Genomic DNA, 17,317 nt, shown 5'->3' on the forward strand with positions numbered 1-17,317 from the left:
TATTTAACTAACAAAGTTAAGCAAATTACCTGAGACATCATATGAACTAAAATAGCAAGTTCTATGAGATAGTTTGTAACAAAATAAATGAAAAATAAAAATTAAATAACCACTTATTTTCATGTTCATCATTCTGTATCTTAGCAATATGTAGAGGAAATTATCTAATTCACATTACTGACAAAATTATACAATACTTAGGAATGAATATGATAAGGAATATACTAGAACGATATAAAAAATCAGTAACACTAGATTGAAAAGCAAAAAAGACAATAAAATGATTTGAGAAGCATATTTTATCCCTGAATGGTAACACTGTATATTACAGAGGTATAATTTTTTTCCAAATTACTTCATAAAAAATGAAATTGGAAGTATCAGGAAGTGAAATTGACACTATGATTTTTAAGTTCACGTGAAAAAGTCCACTGGTGAAAATAAGTTTGAAATAGAAAGGTAATTTAAAAAAACAAAACCAGTCTTAGTAGATGTCAAAATTTACCACAAAATGAAAATAAGTGACTGACGTATTGATAGATGTCTCTATGAAAGAATCTTTTTTTTTTCTATGAAAGAATCTTGAATCAGCAGGTAAGAGAATGGTTACTATTTAACAAAGATTCTGTGAAGCTATTGGTTAGCTGTTGAGAAAAATTATATTCTCCTCTCACTTCATATGACAAATTCCAGCTTTTAAAAAAAGACATCTAGAAAAAAGTATGTAAGTTAGCATCTAATTTCTGGATGGGCTTAAGGCAATTTTAAAAAAATTCAACAAAATAAGATTGATAGATTTAATGTATAATGAATAAAATAATAGGATAAACAGACTAAAATGTGGAACTAAAAATTTTAAATGTTCCTTATATATTAAAAGATTATAAAATTTGGTAAGAAAAAACATCTCTAAATATGAGAAACTCGAACAGATAAGTACAAAGAGTGAAAATACAGACAACAAATGAACACTTTAAGGAATTCAGTGTCTACAGTAATCAAGAATGCAAGATAAAATGAGATAAAATTTCTCACTTAACAAATTTGCAAAAAATTATATTTTATTGTATTTTTTCTGTAAAGGTAATATATTAACATGGTTGAGAAACAAAACAATATGAAAAGGTATTCATTTAGAAATCACACCCTGATTCTTTTCCCTGTCCACCCTGTATTCCCTCCACCCTCTTCTCTTTATTTAAATAACCATTTTTATTAGCTCCTGTGAATCCTTGACAGTTTTCTGATGAAATGCAAGCAAATTGAGAATATACACTTACATTCCCACATTCCATAAATAAAATTTAAAAAACGCTAGCATTTTGCAGGAGGTTGAATTTTTATGAATGAAAAGACTGTTTGCATTTTTTGTTATGCAAACTACCTATTCATAATCTTTAGCCATTGTTCTACTGCTTTTTACTTTTCCCCAACCCCATGATTTCTAAAATATATTAGAAAACTCTTGGTGTGGCGCCTGGGTGGCTCAGATAGTTAATAGTCTGCCTTCGGCTCAGGTCATGATCTCGGGGTCCTGGGATCAAACCCTCATGTCTGGCTCCCAGCTCAGCAAGGAGTCTGCTTCTCCCTCTGTGATTCCCTCTGTTTGTGCTCTGTCTCTCTCTTTCAAATTAAATAAACAAAATCTTAAAAAGAAAAGAAAAGAAAAGAAAACTCTTGGTGATTTCAGAGGTAAATACTTTTTCCCAGTTTATCATTCTTCTTTAGAATTTCTCCAGAGTAGCCGCTTTTTTGTTTTGTTGCCAAACCAAAGGATTTAATGAGTCAGATTTGTCTTTTTTTTCCTCTCTCTCTTTTAGACGTTAGAATTGAATCATAGTTAGAAATCTTTTCAGTTACATTCTTTTGGGTTTTCTAAGTATTAAGTCATCTACAATAACAGTTTCTCTTGTCTGGTTTTGTTGACTAACAACTCTGGTAAAGCATCACTAGTAGGTGTGAGAGCTATGCACCCTTATCTTTTTTGTCTTTTGGCAGAAATAACAGAAGTGCCTCTAGCATTTTGCCATTAATTATTATACTGTCTTTGGGCTGAGTTGGTGTGTGTATGTACGTGTGAATGCATAAATAGTTTGTTATGGTTACAAAATGCTTAACTCTTACTTTATTGTCTCTTAAAAAAAAAAAAAAATCCAGAATGGCTGTTGAATTTTGTCAAATGAACACTCAACATCTATAGAGATTAACATATAATTTTCCCCTTAGATCAATTAATATGATGAATTCTTTTTAATGGAGTTCATAATTTTTCATTCCTGGAATGAACTCTACTTCATCATGATATATTACTCCTTGAACGAGTTGCTGGATTCTTTCTCCTGATAATTTCCTGAAGAGTTTTGCATTGATATTCATAAATGAAATCATGGATAGTTTTCTTCTTGTGAAATTTTGACCAAGCTTAGGTGGTCAATGATATTATGACCTCATGAAAATAATTTAAAGTTTGTATTACTCTGAAAGGGGTTAAATCACCTGAAACCATCTCTTCTTAAAAAAATCACCAGATAGAATATAATATACAAATGATGAATATCATAATATCTAGATAACAACTAATATCCAGAGTATCAACTTTAAAAAGATGCATGTTAGGGCGCCTGGGTGGCTCAGTCGTTAAGCATCTGCCTTCGGCTCAGGTCATGATCCCAGGGTCCTGGGATCGAGTCCCGCATCGGGCTCCCTGCTCGGCGGGGTCCTGCTTCTCCCTCTCCCATTCCCCCTGCTTGTGTTCCTGCTCTCGCTATTTCTCTCTCTGTCAAATAAATAAATAAAATCTTAAAAAATAAATAAATAAAAATAAATAAATAAAAGATGCATGTTATAATATTTAAGGTAACACATAAGAGTAAAATAATATGAATTAACAAATTAGTAGAGGAAAAGGGGATAATAAAAAGTTGATTAACGCACACAAAAGCAAAAAAGGAAGAAAAAGCTACATAAAGAGATGGGTCATATAGAAAACCATAGTTGGATGGTAGATATAAGCACAACTATATCAGTAATTAAATTAAATGAAAACAGACTGAGATTGTCGGGTGGAATTAAAAACAAAAATGTAAAACACAGCTACATGTTGTTTACAAGAGATACAACTGTAACATACGGTCAAAGACAGGCTGAAAGTAAATGGAAGGGAAGCTATAAATTATGCAAACATTAAAGGAAATAATCTGGGGTGACTATATAATGTTGGAAAAAGCAGACAGTAAGCCAGATAACTGTATTAGAAAGACAGGAGAGCATTTCATATCCATGAAAAGGTCCATTCACCAGGGGATAGCACAATCCAAAAGATAATCCTCTAAAACCATAGCTTTAAATTTTATCAAGAAAATGAGTAGAACTACAAGAAAAATAGGCAAATTCACCATTATTATGGGTGATTTAAAAATATCCCTCTCATAAGCTCATAGAATAACAATAAAATATAAATTCAGGAAGGAGAGAGTAGGTCTGAAAAAAAAAAAAAAAACACACTTGATCTACCTAACTTGGATGCTGCATTGTACCAACAACGGCAAAATTCACACTTTTTTCAAGTTCTATCGGAACATCTGCCAAAGTTGACCATATGTTGGGTCATTAAGCAAGTCGTTACAAAATTAAAAGGACTGAAATTATTCAATGCTTATTCTCTGACAGAATTCTGGCTGCGAAATCAATAACAAGAAAGATAACTAGGGAATTCGTAATTGCTTGAAAATCAAGCAATATGTTTTTGAATAACAAATGAGTCAGAGGAGAAATCCCAAAGGAAATCAAACAATTTAAGATATGACATCATCATTAGACACAGAGGGAATACTCCATTAAGGAGTGCGATTCCAGGTAAGCAAGAGGAAGTGAAAATGGGCAAGAAGCAGGAGAAGGGGAGAGAGCCCATAGAAGGGGGTACCATGGGGCTGGCCATTTATAAGGGCACACAGCACACAAACTGCCCCATAAGTGGTCACTCCCAGGCAGAGAAAAGGTCAAGAATATGTTACTAACTCCTCCGTCATCCTGGCCAAGGATGAGCCACAGAGCCTGTTCATTCATTTCCATCTCCATGTCAGGAGGAGAGCCCAGGCAAGAAGCCCATGTGAAGTCCCTCGGAGTTCCTAAGACGTGGTGTATGCCTCTGTTCCGAACCCCTCCAGCTTTGTCCCTGGAAGATGCCGCCAAGGAACACAGCCCCTGCCTTCCAGAGCATTCCTCTCCTTTTGGAACGTGCTCTCTGAAATCTACCACCAGTAGGAACAGAGAATCTTTCTCCATTTCTTAACAGCCAATGACTTCCTGTTGGAGCTTCGTTCCCACTCAGAACAGGGTTCTTTCTTTCTTGGACTCCTGATCTGCTGGCGACTGTGGACATCTGCTGTCATGGGGTCCCTCCTGTCTTGCCATTCCTCTGTGTCACTCAGTAGGGCCTCCTGCACAAATTCTGTTGGCCTTAGCTGCTTTTGCCTACACTGACACAAGTTTGGATTTTATGGCTTTTCACTATCTCTGGGGTTTGTTATAGATTCCGTTTGTGAGTCACCCTGCAATCCTATATGATTTCCTGGAGGAAAATTACACTGGCCCCAAACTATTGCCCTATTCATCATGGCACCAGGAAGAATTGTTTTAAGACCCTTACATGTCAGCACCAGTGAGGATGCGGTGTCACCAAGGCTCACAGAAGGGTGCCGAAGGTATAAATTTATACGTATTTTCTGCAATATGTATTGAGCACCGTTAAAATATTTAAAATGTCAGACATCTTAATTCTCCTCCTAGGAAATTTTCCTTAACAAAATTGTCAGAAAACTGGACGGAGATTTATTCAAAGATACGTTCACGTAAGTATTATTTTTAATAACCACAAATTAATACAATCATAATGGATTGTGATACATTTTAAATCAGAGTATTATACTCACATTAAAAATAATATTTGCTTTACTGACATAATGTCACAGGGAAATGTCACCATCTGCTGTTAAGAAAACAAAACTACGAGGCAAATGTTCAAACTTTTTTTATATCCACTATGTAGAAAAAATAACGATGCAACGGGTTGTCTCTTAGTAATTGCATTCCTGGATCTGATATTTCCCCCACTTTACGGTTTCCTATAGTTTCACTCTTACTACGATGAACACATATTACTTTATTAATCAGAAAAATAGTAAGGAAAAAAATTAAAAACTTGATATAAATTGAGTTAAAGATGGTGACTCAAGGCCACCCATGCCGGTAGGTTGCAGTCCTGGCCAAAATAAAAAGAGGAGAAGGCTTTGAGTGAGATCCTCTACAACTTAGTCTATACCCAAATTCAGCTTTCTAAATGCATTTATTCTCAGAATCTAAAAAAGAAAACAAAGATAATGATAAATACTACAAGTGATATTCAGTTAGCATAAATGTCAACGCAGCCAAAATTTCTTGAGCACAGAGTCTAGTATGCTTCCCAACAGAGTCCCCAAAATAAAAGCTACCTTCAAAGGAACATCCTATAGAAATAGCAGCTTTCTGGATCCCTGTTACAGTAACCCCGGTGCTCATTAAGAAGCATCTTACAATTGATGGTTTGCTTTGACTATGCAAATTGTAAGAAATGTATCTTTAATCCTACCTAGCCAATATCCTTCTCAACCCTCCCTCACATCGCACAAGAACAACTATCACAGGCCTGCACAAAATGACCACATCAAAATGCCTCTGTTTTGAAGTACCCCAAAGGAAGCAATAACTAAAAATCTAGGAATCAAGGAGAATTAGAAACACAGAAAGCACATGACATTTTGCTTATGACCTCAAAAAACAACTGAGGGGAGGTTCTTGTTTAATTTTTTTGCATATTGCAAGTATGATTTCATTTAAAGAAAATTCCCCTATTTCTTATCCCGAGTTGATCATGACAGGTTTTTTTTAAATAATGTATTTATTCATTTTCATAAATCTCTCGTAGTGACAAGACAATTCAGAGCTACGCTGCTATTGTAAGAATGTCACAAGTTCTATCCCTCAATATCCAAAATGCCCTCCTGCTTCTTCTCTGAGCTCTCAGCGGTAGCAACCCTTAAGACTGTCAGTAAGTTATTTCTTGAGTTTGGGGAATTCTTAATAAAAATTCTATGAAACAGAGCAGTTTCAAGGAAGCATATGAAGCATGCTCTTCATACTTTTTCTTTCAATTTCTATTTCCTTTATTATTTTCTGATGCCGGAAATGACTGCACAAGAGATGAATTACCTTTTTCCTCCAAGGATTCTTATTGTTTCAATTTTCATAAACACCTTTACTTACTCCTTTGTTTATCCTGATCTATACACATGCTATGGAATTTTTTTCTGAAGGGATAAATGTAAATTATAACTGAAAGTAAAAACAAAATGTGTGTTTTCACTTTATCAAAAAGAAGTCAGTTCTTTGAATTTCCATTTCTGTGACTTTATTTTGTTTCATTCTTGAGCCTGAACTTGATTTCACATTGTTCTCAATATTTTTCAAAAATTTCAATGAGTCATTCAAAAAATATGATCTACATTATTCTCTAATTTCCTTACACTGGTGAAATCATTCAGAAAATGGATGGTTGGATTACATATATTGTTTGGTTTTAAGCATCTTAGTTCCTTTAAAATTAACCTAATAATATAGGAGAAAGTGAGATACAGAATTTCTTCATCTTACATGCAGAGGGTAGGCAAACCATGACCCACAGGCCAAACCTCACCCACCACCTGTTTCGTAAATAAAGTCTTAATTGGGACGGAGTCCCATCTTATCCACATCTACGGCAGGAACAAAGGCAGAGTGGAGTAGTTTCAGTAGATCATTTGGCTCATAAAGGCTAAAATACTTACCTCTGGCTCTTCTCAGAAAAAAAAAAATTGCCTACTTCTGTTATGTACAGTGTTCTCTGTCCTCAGAAAATGCCTTAAACATTTTATGACAAATAGCATTTTCTTTCATAACTAAGATATCCATGTTTAAAATTCTGAGTGTGTTTATGTATGTATAAAATTTCAACTGGTTTTCCACATCTTCCTTATTATTAATTACATTATTACATGAAAGAGTCTTTACTACCTGATATAGTTCTTAAAAACTTACTTCTATGACCTCCTGTGGGCTGGCTATGTGCTCACATTGACTTCTTTGTTTTCTGTGATAATACCAGCCTGGCACCTGATGGGATATTGCTTTAAAGAAGCCAGATGGCAGTATATAGGAATGCATTCTGTAGGAGTCAAAGGTAGGGATTAAAAGATTTACAATTATGTACTGAATAATACTCCCTTCTTTAGATTTATGATTATCTCCATGCCTGATCATGCTAGAAAAGACAGGGAGACTCATATGGAGAAAGCTTCAGAAGTCCATGGGATTTTTTTTGGATTAATCTTTTCTAAAATCTTCAGACTTCCCCAAAATTTAATTCATATCCATATTGACTATAGCTACTTCATTTTGGAAGACAAATAATCATACACCATTTAAAATAAACTATAATGTTTCATGCAATTCTCTAGTAAAATGTTTTTCATTTCCCCAAAAACAGCACAAAGCAAATGTAATGTCATCAAATCTATTTGTGGACTTGATACCAAGTTACTGACCAACTCCAAGGAAGATGCTGAAAATAAGCTACAAATATCTATTCTAAGAGTGGAGTAGCAAAGTCTCCACTCAGACACTAACAGTAAAACACAACATTATAACATCATAATTTCACAGGATATGTAATTTTGAAGGGGTTTGAATACGCCAACAGATTACACCATTAGAAAACCCTAAAGTCGGGTATTTCCTATTTTAAAAAAAGGTAGTCAAACTTATGCCCTTTTTAAAAGTTAAGCAGTATAATTCCTATTTTATAAAATAAGAAACATTTTAACCAAAATTCAGTGCGGCCCATGATATACAGGATATTTATGTTAATAATAATAACAAAATTATCTATATAATCTTATCTCTGACTCTTACTGATTTAATAAAAGTTTTGGGGCACCTGGGTGGCTCAGGCGGTTAAGCATCTGCCTTCGGCTCAGGTCACGATCCCGGGGTCCTGGGATCCAACCCCGCGTAGGGGCTCATTGCTCAGCGAGTCTGCTTCTCCCTCTCCCTCTGCAATTCCTCCTGCTTGTGCTCTCTTAGGCATTCAACATATATGCCTATATGCTGGAATCTTCCTGAATTATTTAAAATATTTATTCAAAACTTATTGTATAAAAGAACCTAGTAACTGGTTTTGATCCTTAAGAAACATGCCAACGGGGGAGGGGGGGATAGTGGAATGCAAACAACTAACTAATGCACTTCGTATTTGAATAGAAAAATAAGAAAAGGCCCATGTTAAAACATAGTGTGAGGCAATTAATTCTGAAGAGATGAAGAAGATGAGGGATTAGGAACGATTTCAGTGAGAAGGTGACATTTGAGCTGGCCTTTAAGAATGAGTAGTGTTACTCTAGCAAAATGAATGCTGCCCGCAGAGCTCAGAATTCAAGAAGGTGGGTGAGGAATGATATTTTAAGAGGATTTTGAATGTGGCTTTACTCTCGCCCTGGAACTGGTAAATAGAGCTCCATGTTGGGGATGAAGAAGCGTTAAGAGGGCGCCTGGGTGGCTCAGTCGTTAAGCGTCTGCCTTGGGCTCAGGTCATGATCCCGGGGTCCTGGGATCGAGCCCCGCATCGGGCTCCCTGCTCGGCGGAAAGCCTGCTTCTCCCTCTCCCACTCCCCCTGCTTGTGTTTCCTCTCTCACTGTGTCTCTCTCTGTCAAATAAATAAATAATCTAAAAAAAAAAAAAAAGAGAAGCATTAAGTTGCCCCACATTCTAAAGAGAGTTTTACAGCTAGGTCCAGACACCTGCTCCAGAGCTAACTTAGAGGTAGGCAAGCCCTTACTACTTTTACTCCCACCAAACCACCAACTTCACCCCAAGCACCCTTCCCAAGTCCATATACAGAAGACTAAAATACCAGGAAGGAAGAGAAAGGCAATGGTTAGAATCACCAGCCAAGAGCATGATGAGAAATGCTATGGGACTATACATAAAAGAGACTGTGCTATAGACTGAATTGTTTCTTCCAAAATTCTTATGTTGCAGCCCTAACCCCATTGTGATGGTGTTTGGAGATGAGGCTTTAGAGATGTGATTAGGGTTGAATGAGGTCATAAGGGTGGGGCCCTCATGATGGGATTAGTGTCCCTGTAAGAAGAGACACCAGAGACTTTATCCCCTCCACCCCGCCACACCATGTTAGGACACAGCAAGAAGACAGCCATCTGCAAGCCAGATATAGTCCTCACCAGAGAAGGGAATAGCTGCCACCTTGATCTTGGACTTCCCAGCCTCCAGAAGCCCAGGTATGATATTTTGTTATGGGAGCCTGAGCTGAGCAATACAGATTGGCATCGCATCTCCTGGGTAGACATCATATCAGCTCAAGAGATTGCTGATTTGCTGTTAAACCTACCTTACCAAAGGGAAAAAAAAAAATAATGCAGAAAAGCATCAGATTTTATTTCCAGTGTTTGATGCAGCAAAGCTACGGATCAAAGCTGGCTTCTTTGCAAGGGGACTCGGATAATCAGACCTGGTGGGCTATCCCACTAATGAGGGAGCTGAGAGGGTAGGAAGAGGTTAAGACTAATCACACACAGAGGGCCAGTATAGAGACCACTCTACATGTGAGGAAGAACTCACACATGTCCCACAGAAATGCCCAACTTTGGAACCCTCCTCTACAGAAGGTATCAATGGTGAGTTACTATTAGCCAGGAAGAGAAGCAACAACCAACAGAGGATGACCTCCAATCAGAAGCTAATCTGGCCCTTTTGCCCTATGTCCCCTCCCGGTCTCCACTTCCATCAGGGAAAACCAGAAGGAGGCTAGTAGGCATGAAAATGTGAACCACACCCTCTTCCCCCTACTAGTCCCGCAGGTCTAACCTGAACTGGAGGAACACATGAAGATGAGACTGGGGTCTTAAATGGACTCCACAGTTACATCATTGGAAGTAACCAGCATGCCATAGGGCCTGCTACTTTGCAGATGAATCATTGCAAATGGATTATGAGGGGAATGGTTCCAGAAACATTTCAGAGTTAGCACAAAGAATCTTATATACCATCTATTATGGAGGAAAAGGAAAGAGTCAACGACTGGTCAGAAAAGATAAATTTGTTTTGGATCGATTTAAGGCAAATTCCTATTTTCATCATTTTCTCCCATCCTCTGACAATATCTTTTCTAGTCTATTCCCTTTCAAATCCCCCTTTTAAATAACCTCTCACTTGAGGCATTACTATTATACAATATTAAGAATATCAAGAATTCTTACTAAGCTTTGTGTTGACGGAAAAGATTAAGGTTTTTGAGAAAAATGTTCAATTTCAAAGTTGGTCTTGGACACAGCTATCAATCTTAGCATGTTTTTTCTTTTTTGTCTCCACCTGTGCATCATATTTATATAACAGCCAACCCCTTAATCCTGGTTTTACTTCCCACTTCACTGGTCTCCTCCATCATCTCCTAAGAACTTCTTCGAGATTTTTCTTGGATATTTTTCCATCCTCTCTATGAAGCTCCATCAACTCTATCAGGGACACCTAAGACAGGCCCATTCCTTGGATCCTTCTCCCTCTCGGATCAGGAAACAAGCTTCCTTGATAGCCAGGACAACTGACGAATTCTGCATGAGGCATGAGAATGAAATTAGCAGACACACTAAAAGGCACAGGATGGGCACTCAGACCCATCCGATTTTCAAATAGAATGCCCTTGAGAAAAGGCTATGGCTTGTTGGCTTCCTCTGTTTACTCCGAGCTTCAAAAGGGAGGATGAATAAGAGCACCTAAGATTGTGGTTTAAAGCTGGTTGGACTCAGGACAGTCTAATCCTTCACCTATTAGCAACGTGGGCTAATGTTTCCTAGCCTAGGGAGATTGCAGGCTAGCTCTTTCAGGAAACACCTAAGAAGAGGCAACAAAAATACTTAAACAAAAGAAACTCTAACTCAGCTTTCCTGCCATTTTGCCCCAAGAATCCGTCAGGTTAAGTGACATCCTCTTAAAAACGCTGTTACAATGTGCCTTCTCCATGAATGCACAGCAGTAATTCCTGCAGATTAAGGCTGACCTAGCCAGGTCATTGGCCCCTGTGTGGCCAAATACATGTTTGGGAAAACTTATCTCGTCCCTTGGAGTTTAATTAGTACATATTTAAATGGAATTAGAAACAAAGAATGTTAGATACTCCCAAGAACTTCCAGCTGGGCATCCCTACATCATAAAGAAACTGGGTCATGAAAAAATCAAGTGACTTGCTCTAAACAGCAAGGCTATGAAGGAATTGATACGTATTCCCATTAAGATGTGAAGGTGCTACTCAGAGTTTTAGTGAACACGGGAGGCACTCATGACCCCAGCTGACAGCTCAGAGCGGAGTCTCTCCCCAGAAACGCCCTCAGTGGAAGGGAGCTGCCTAGCACAAGATCACACCTCCCTGTGGGAGCCTGGCCTCTTTCGCTGCAGTTAGAACATTCCTGAAGCTCCCTCTGGGCTGCAGAGCACTCACTATCCATGGGACCCATGGGCCAAGGCCTCTGTTGTCAACCGCATCCCTCTTCACCTACTTCCTCTGCCTACCTTACTTCTGTCATGGCTTACTTCCATCAGGTGTCCTTCCGGAGAACACGCCCCAGTACACCTCCTGCATGTGCATTTCTAGATCACAGTCTGCTTCCCAGGGAACTCAACCTACAAAAACAGTCTATTCTAGTACTTGAGAAAATCGAACATTGGGAAACACTTGGCCTACACTGACGTAGACTGTTGCAGGATTTCTTTTAATTTAACAAGGTGCACTATGAATCCCCAATGAATACCCAGAAGTTACAGAAAGTTATTTAGCCAGAGAACCCTCTTTTTATATTGAACACCTTCTGAGACTGTTTGTGCAATATGCTCTGGGAAACTTGAATGCAATTCACTCTAGCTCACATTAGACTATAATTGCTAATGTTATTCATGTCTATATGTCCTGTAATAGCAAAAGATTGGAAATAACTTAAATCTCCACAGAGGACTGCTTAAACAAATTATGATATAGCCACAGGATGGAATATTATGCATCCATAGGAAAAAAATGAGAAGGTCTTTAAGTACCAGTATGAAAAAGTATCCAAGATACATACTTTTAAGTGCAAGAAGCAAGGTTATATGTTTATGTTTCCTTGGGCATGCATAAAATATTTATAAAGGTATGAACTAGGAAATGATAGCAGCAGTTGTTTCCATAAAACGGATTTAAAAGCAATTTGGTCCCCTCTGAATTTTAAACCATGGGAATAGATTACCTTTTGAAAAAAATTAAAATATTAAAAATTAAAAGCAAAACACCACAAAGTATTAAATAGCAGATACTTAAATACTTTGTCTAATTATATATGAAGAGACCCTGGGAAAAAAAATGTATAACATTTTTTCTTAGTTCCTTAGATTATGAGCTCCTCGAAGACAGGCACTATGTCTTCCTATTCATTTATTTGTAATGCTCAAAGCCTAGCAGAATGCCTGAACCAGAGGAGGCAGTTAATAATGTGTTTTTTAATTGAATCCTATTGCTTCCACATAGCAACAGATTTAAAGCAGCCCTTTTTTCCTTTCTTTCTTTTTTTATAATAAACAAAAAAAAATTTTTAATGTAGGATCCAGGGAAACTCTATTTTTTTTTAAAGATTTATTTATTTATTTGAGAGAGCGAGAATGAGAGAGAGTACATGAGAGGGGTGAGGGTCAGAGGGAGAAGCAGGCTCCTCGCTGAGCAGGGAGCCCGATGCGGGACTCGATCCCGGGACTCCAGGATCATGACCTGAGCCGAAGGCAGTTGCTTTAACCAACTGAGCCACCCAGGCGCCCCTTTTTTCTTTCTTTTTTTTTTTTTTTTAAAGATGGATCCAGGGAAACTCTAGAAATGGAGGCAGAATAGCACATTCTTTCAATGTATCTTCTTGGCTTGGTTTTTCTGTTATTAGCCTATAGTCATCTGAAAAGTATCTGGGGCTATGCAGTCCAATACAGTAGCCACTAGCCGTATGTGGCTATTTAAATATAAATGTAAATTAATTAAAATTAAATTCAATTAAAAATTCATTTTCTCAGCTGAGCTAGCCATGTTTCGAGGGCTCAAAAGCCACAAGTGGTTTGTGGTGACTTTACTGGACACAGCAGATGGAGAGCATTCCCGCCACTGCAGAAACTTCTTCTGGACAGCAATGATGCCAGTGTCGCAGAGACTGGGGTTTTGCTCCTATCTGGACTGAAGCCCAACTTAGCCACTTACTAACAATAGGGTTTAGAGGAGATTCATCAATCTCCTTGGGCCTCAGTTTCTTCATCTGTATAATGGGGGAAATGATAGTGCCTCCCCTCACTGAGTCACTGTAAGGGTCAAGTGAGTTCATTCATGAAAACTACACAGAACAGGCCCAGACACACAGTGAACGCTCGAAGATGTTACCTCTCTGTGATTGTCACCACCGTGAATGTGACACCTCACCACGAACCACTCACAATCCGGCCGCTCCCCCCGCTGCCATAAGTCCCTCAGAAAAAGTGGCCATTAACATCCTTACCATCTAGTTCAGTGTTATTACAGTACCAGTCTACAGTGAATAAAGCTTACAAGAATTCCTTCTTCAGAAAAGACTTTGTGAAAAAAGAGAAAAATGCTGGGCGAACTAAAGATGTGTAATAGTGGTGGGGTGAATTTGCATTCTGGCGCGAGCTCTTTATTGGGTCAGATCCTGGAAACAAACATTTTCATACTTTGGACTGCAATGGTCTAGCTGGATATGATTTTAAAATTCTCACAAAGAAGGCATCTGTCATACTCCGCCATGTAGAGAGCAAAGTCTAGCACCAGCAAAACTGAAAGGGAAAGGCAGCTGGGTCAGTCAAGGTGAGGTTTTTATAGCTGGTAAATGGGAATTAAATTTCAAAGAACATAAATCATGATGAGAGGAGAGACAGAAGTGGAGAAGAACAGCCAAGGAACAATAGCAAGGGAAAGGAAAAAGAGAAGACTCATAACTTTAGCCAGCCCTTCAAAAATCAAGAAATAGTTTCCTTTTATCCCAGGGGCCAAGCCATTCCCTTGCTAACTTGTGGCTTCCAACAACAGAAAACCAGACAAACCTGGGCGCCTGGGTGGCTCAGTCGGTTAAGCGACTGCCTTCGGCTCAGGTCATGATCCTGGAGTCCCGCATCGGGCTCCCTGCTCGGCAGGGAGCCTGCTTCTCCCTCTGACCCTCCCCCCTCTCATGTGCTCTCTCTCTCTCATTCTCTCTGTCTCAAATAAATAAATAAAAATTTAAAAAAAAAATAAAAGAAAAGAAAAATTAAAAAAAAGAAAACCAGACAAACCTGAATCTACTAGTAGCCAGTTTTGGCCTCTTTAGTGCTACCGTGTGGTATATCTTCACATAATATAATAGCAATATTAAATATATATAACTTTAAACTCAAAAAATATATATGGGAAGCTATTTCAGTGACTTTCTGACCCTTCAAACATTTGCAGCTAAAGATAAATGAGCCAAAAAAACCCAAAAAAGTGCTCACGTGTGTGTTTTAAATGAATGTTCTTCTTTTGAATTCCTCAGTATTGATAAAAAACACCTATATAAAAATTATTCCTCGTCATAAAAATCAGCCAATTATCACTAACCAATTTTCCAGTACGGCCTCTACAGATAATTGTTTAACTATTAAAGTGTATGTTGTGATTTATAACGGCCACATACTGGCACCACGTGCTTGCTCTGTATCGCCGCAGAAGACATACTTTATCTGCTGTAGCATGAAATGCTGTATGACAATTTGGAATGACGCACACTTCTTATTACCTGCTGATAAAAACCTATCGGGGAAAACGACAGCTTAATTATATAGCACATCTCCTGCTGGCAAATAACTGGATTCTAACATTTCTTTTCTTTTTTTTTTTTTTTTAAAGATTTTATTTATTTATTTGACAGAGAGAGACACAGCGAGAGCAGGAACACAAGCAGGGGGAGTGGGAGAGGGAGAAGCAGGCTTCCCGCCGAGCAGGGAGCCCGACATGGGGCTCGATCCCAGGATCCTGGGACCATGACCTGAGCCGAAGGCAGACGCTTAACTACTGAGCCACCCAGGCGCCCCTGGATTCTAACATTTCTATGGCTTCTCACCAATCCCTCACAGAAGCAGAGAGGTAAGATTACCACAATCCTCAGAAGTATCACTTACAATTAAGTAAAGAAGTCTAAGGCAAAGTAGATCTTTCATATTAGATACAGATGCACTTTCAGCCACATAATCTCTCAGCGCCCTGTCCCCAGACAGTCTTGCCAGAGTTGGCTGTCGTTCCTCTAATGTTTTATTTTTTCTGGCTGATTAGGCCTTTGGTATTTCCCATTCCAAATACCCAGCTTGTTATGAGATGCATCAAGTGATTTATCCTGAACACCGGATCTCTGAATCAACACAGTGGCCACAAATTTGCTGTAGTAGTCCCAAAGGTCTTGTTTCTAAAGCATTACTTGCTGGGCTCCTTCTTGACGAGTAACCTCAACTGCTCAAGTCTCCATAGCAAAGCAGTCGTGCTTATAAAACTGGGAAGAGGCTGGGCACCTGGGTGGCTCAGTCAGTTAAGCGTCTCTCAGGTCATGATCCCAGGGTCCTGGGATCGAGTCCCTCATCGGGTGCCCTGCTCAGTGGGGAGGCTGCTTCTCCCTCAGCCCTTTACCCTAATTGTGCTCTTTCTCGTTCACGCTCTCTGTCTCTAAAATAAATAAATAAAATCTTTGGAGAAAAAAAAAACCTGCCAAGAGGCAGACTGTCTCTATTCATAAAATTTACTTGCAATCGGCAGAGTGCTTGGACTCTTGAGTTCTAGGGTGGTCCATGTGGCTGTCGGCCTTTTTTCCCCGGACTGGATGCAGAACTTCTCTATCTTTGACAGCACTGCTCGCTCTTTAATCTCCACCAGGGCTGTGTGCAATTTCCTGGGACACAGCTAACAGAATGCCTGCCGCCAGATTAGGACATTGCATCAGATGTTTTCGTTCTTTATCTCCTCTTTCCCCTGTCTCACTAGATATTCTTATTTAAATAGTAGCTACGAGGGGCGCATGGGTGGCTCAGTTGGTTGAGCGACTGCCTTCGGCTCAGGTCATGATCCTGGAGTCCTGGGATCGAGTCCCGCATCGGGCTCCCTGCTCCACAGGAAGCCTGCTTCTCCCTCTCTCACTCCCCCTGCTTGTGTTCCTGCTCTTGCTGTCTCTCTCTGCCAAATAAATAAAATCTTAAGAAATATATATATATGGGGCACCTGGGTGGCTCAGTCGTTAAGCGTCTGCCTTCGGCTCAGGTCATGATCCCAAGGTCCTGGGATCGAGTCCCACATCGGGCTCCCTGCTATGCGGGGAGCCTGCTTCTCCCTCTGACCCTCCCCCCGCCATGCTCTCTGTCTCTCATTCTCTCTGTCTCAAATAAATAAATAAAATCTTTAAAATAAATAAATAAATAAATAGTAGCTACCAAAACTACCACTATGAATATATGGTCATTCCTTTATTCTTTCTAACCTTTGCTTTTCATTTTTCTCTGCTTTTTATCAATTCTTCCATGCTCCTCAGCTTGTGTGCAAAGAAAAATGGTAATGTAGACCTCACTGAACATGTAGTGTGCCCCATTCCTTCTATGGGATTGCATATTTGTTAACAGCGTTTAAAATTCGGACCCTTTCTGTTGGGTGAATTTGGCAGAATGCCTCCAGATGGCTGTATTTTTGTAGCCTAAAATGTCACATTTCTTTTGAAGGCCCCCCCACCCCCTCAGAGGGGCTGATGGAGAGATAAAGTGACAGCTTTTTGCGCCAAAACCATCCCTACACAACAGAGGCTGTCCTATTAACTTAAATGACCAAATTACTAATGAGAAGATTTGTGACAAACACGGAATGGGAGCAAATGAAACCGAAAGGTCTTGTAGAATATATCATCCGGGATAGAAAACAGCATAGAAAATAATCTGGGTGGCTCAGTTGTTAAGCGTCTGCCTTCAGCTCAGGTCAGGATCCCAGGGTCCTGGGATCGAGTCCCGCATCGGGCTCTCTGCTCAGCGGGAAGCCTGCTTCTCCCTCTCCCACTCCCCCTGCTTGTGTTCTCTCTCTCTGTTATGAGATGCATCTCTCTGTCAAAATAATAAATAAAATCTTAAAAAAAAAAAAAGAAAAGAATCTCCATTCAGTAACAGAACACAGCCCTC

At 39.0% G+C, this 17,317-nt stretch overlaps 1 protein-coding gene across 4 annotated transcripts in view; it reads right to left on the bottom strand.

Moving 5' to 3' along the window:
• Positions 1 to 17,317, bottom strand: part of IL15 (interleukin 15) — a 78,257-nt gene that overhangs the window by 44,332 nt on the left and 16,608 nt on the right. The window lies entirely within an intron of this gene.

Source organism: Mirounga leonina, unplaced genomic scaffold (assembly GCF_011800145.1).
Source record: "Mirounga leonina isolate KUSES-001 unplaced genomic scaffold, KU_Mleo_1.0 Mir_176, whole genome shotgun sequence".
In the NCBI taxonomy this organism is placed as follows: Eukaryota; Metazoa; Chordata; class Mammalia; order Carnivora; family Phocidae; genus Mirounga; species Mirounga leonina.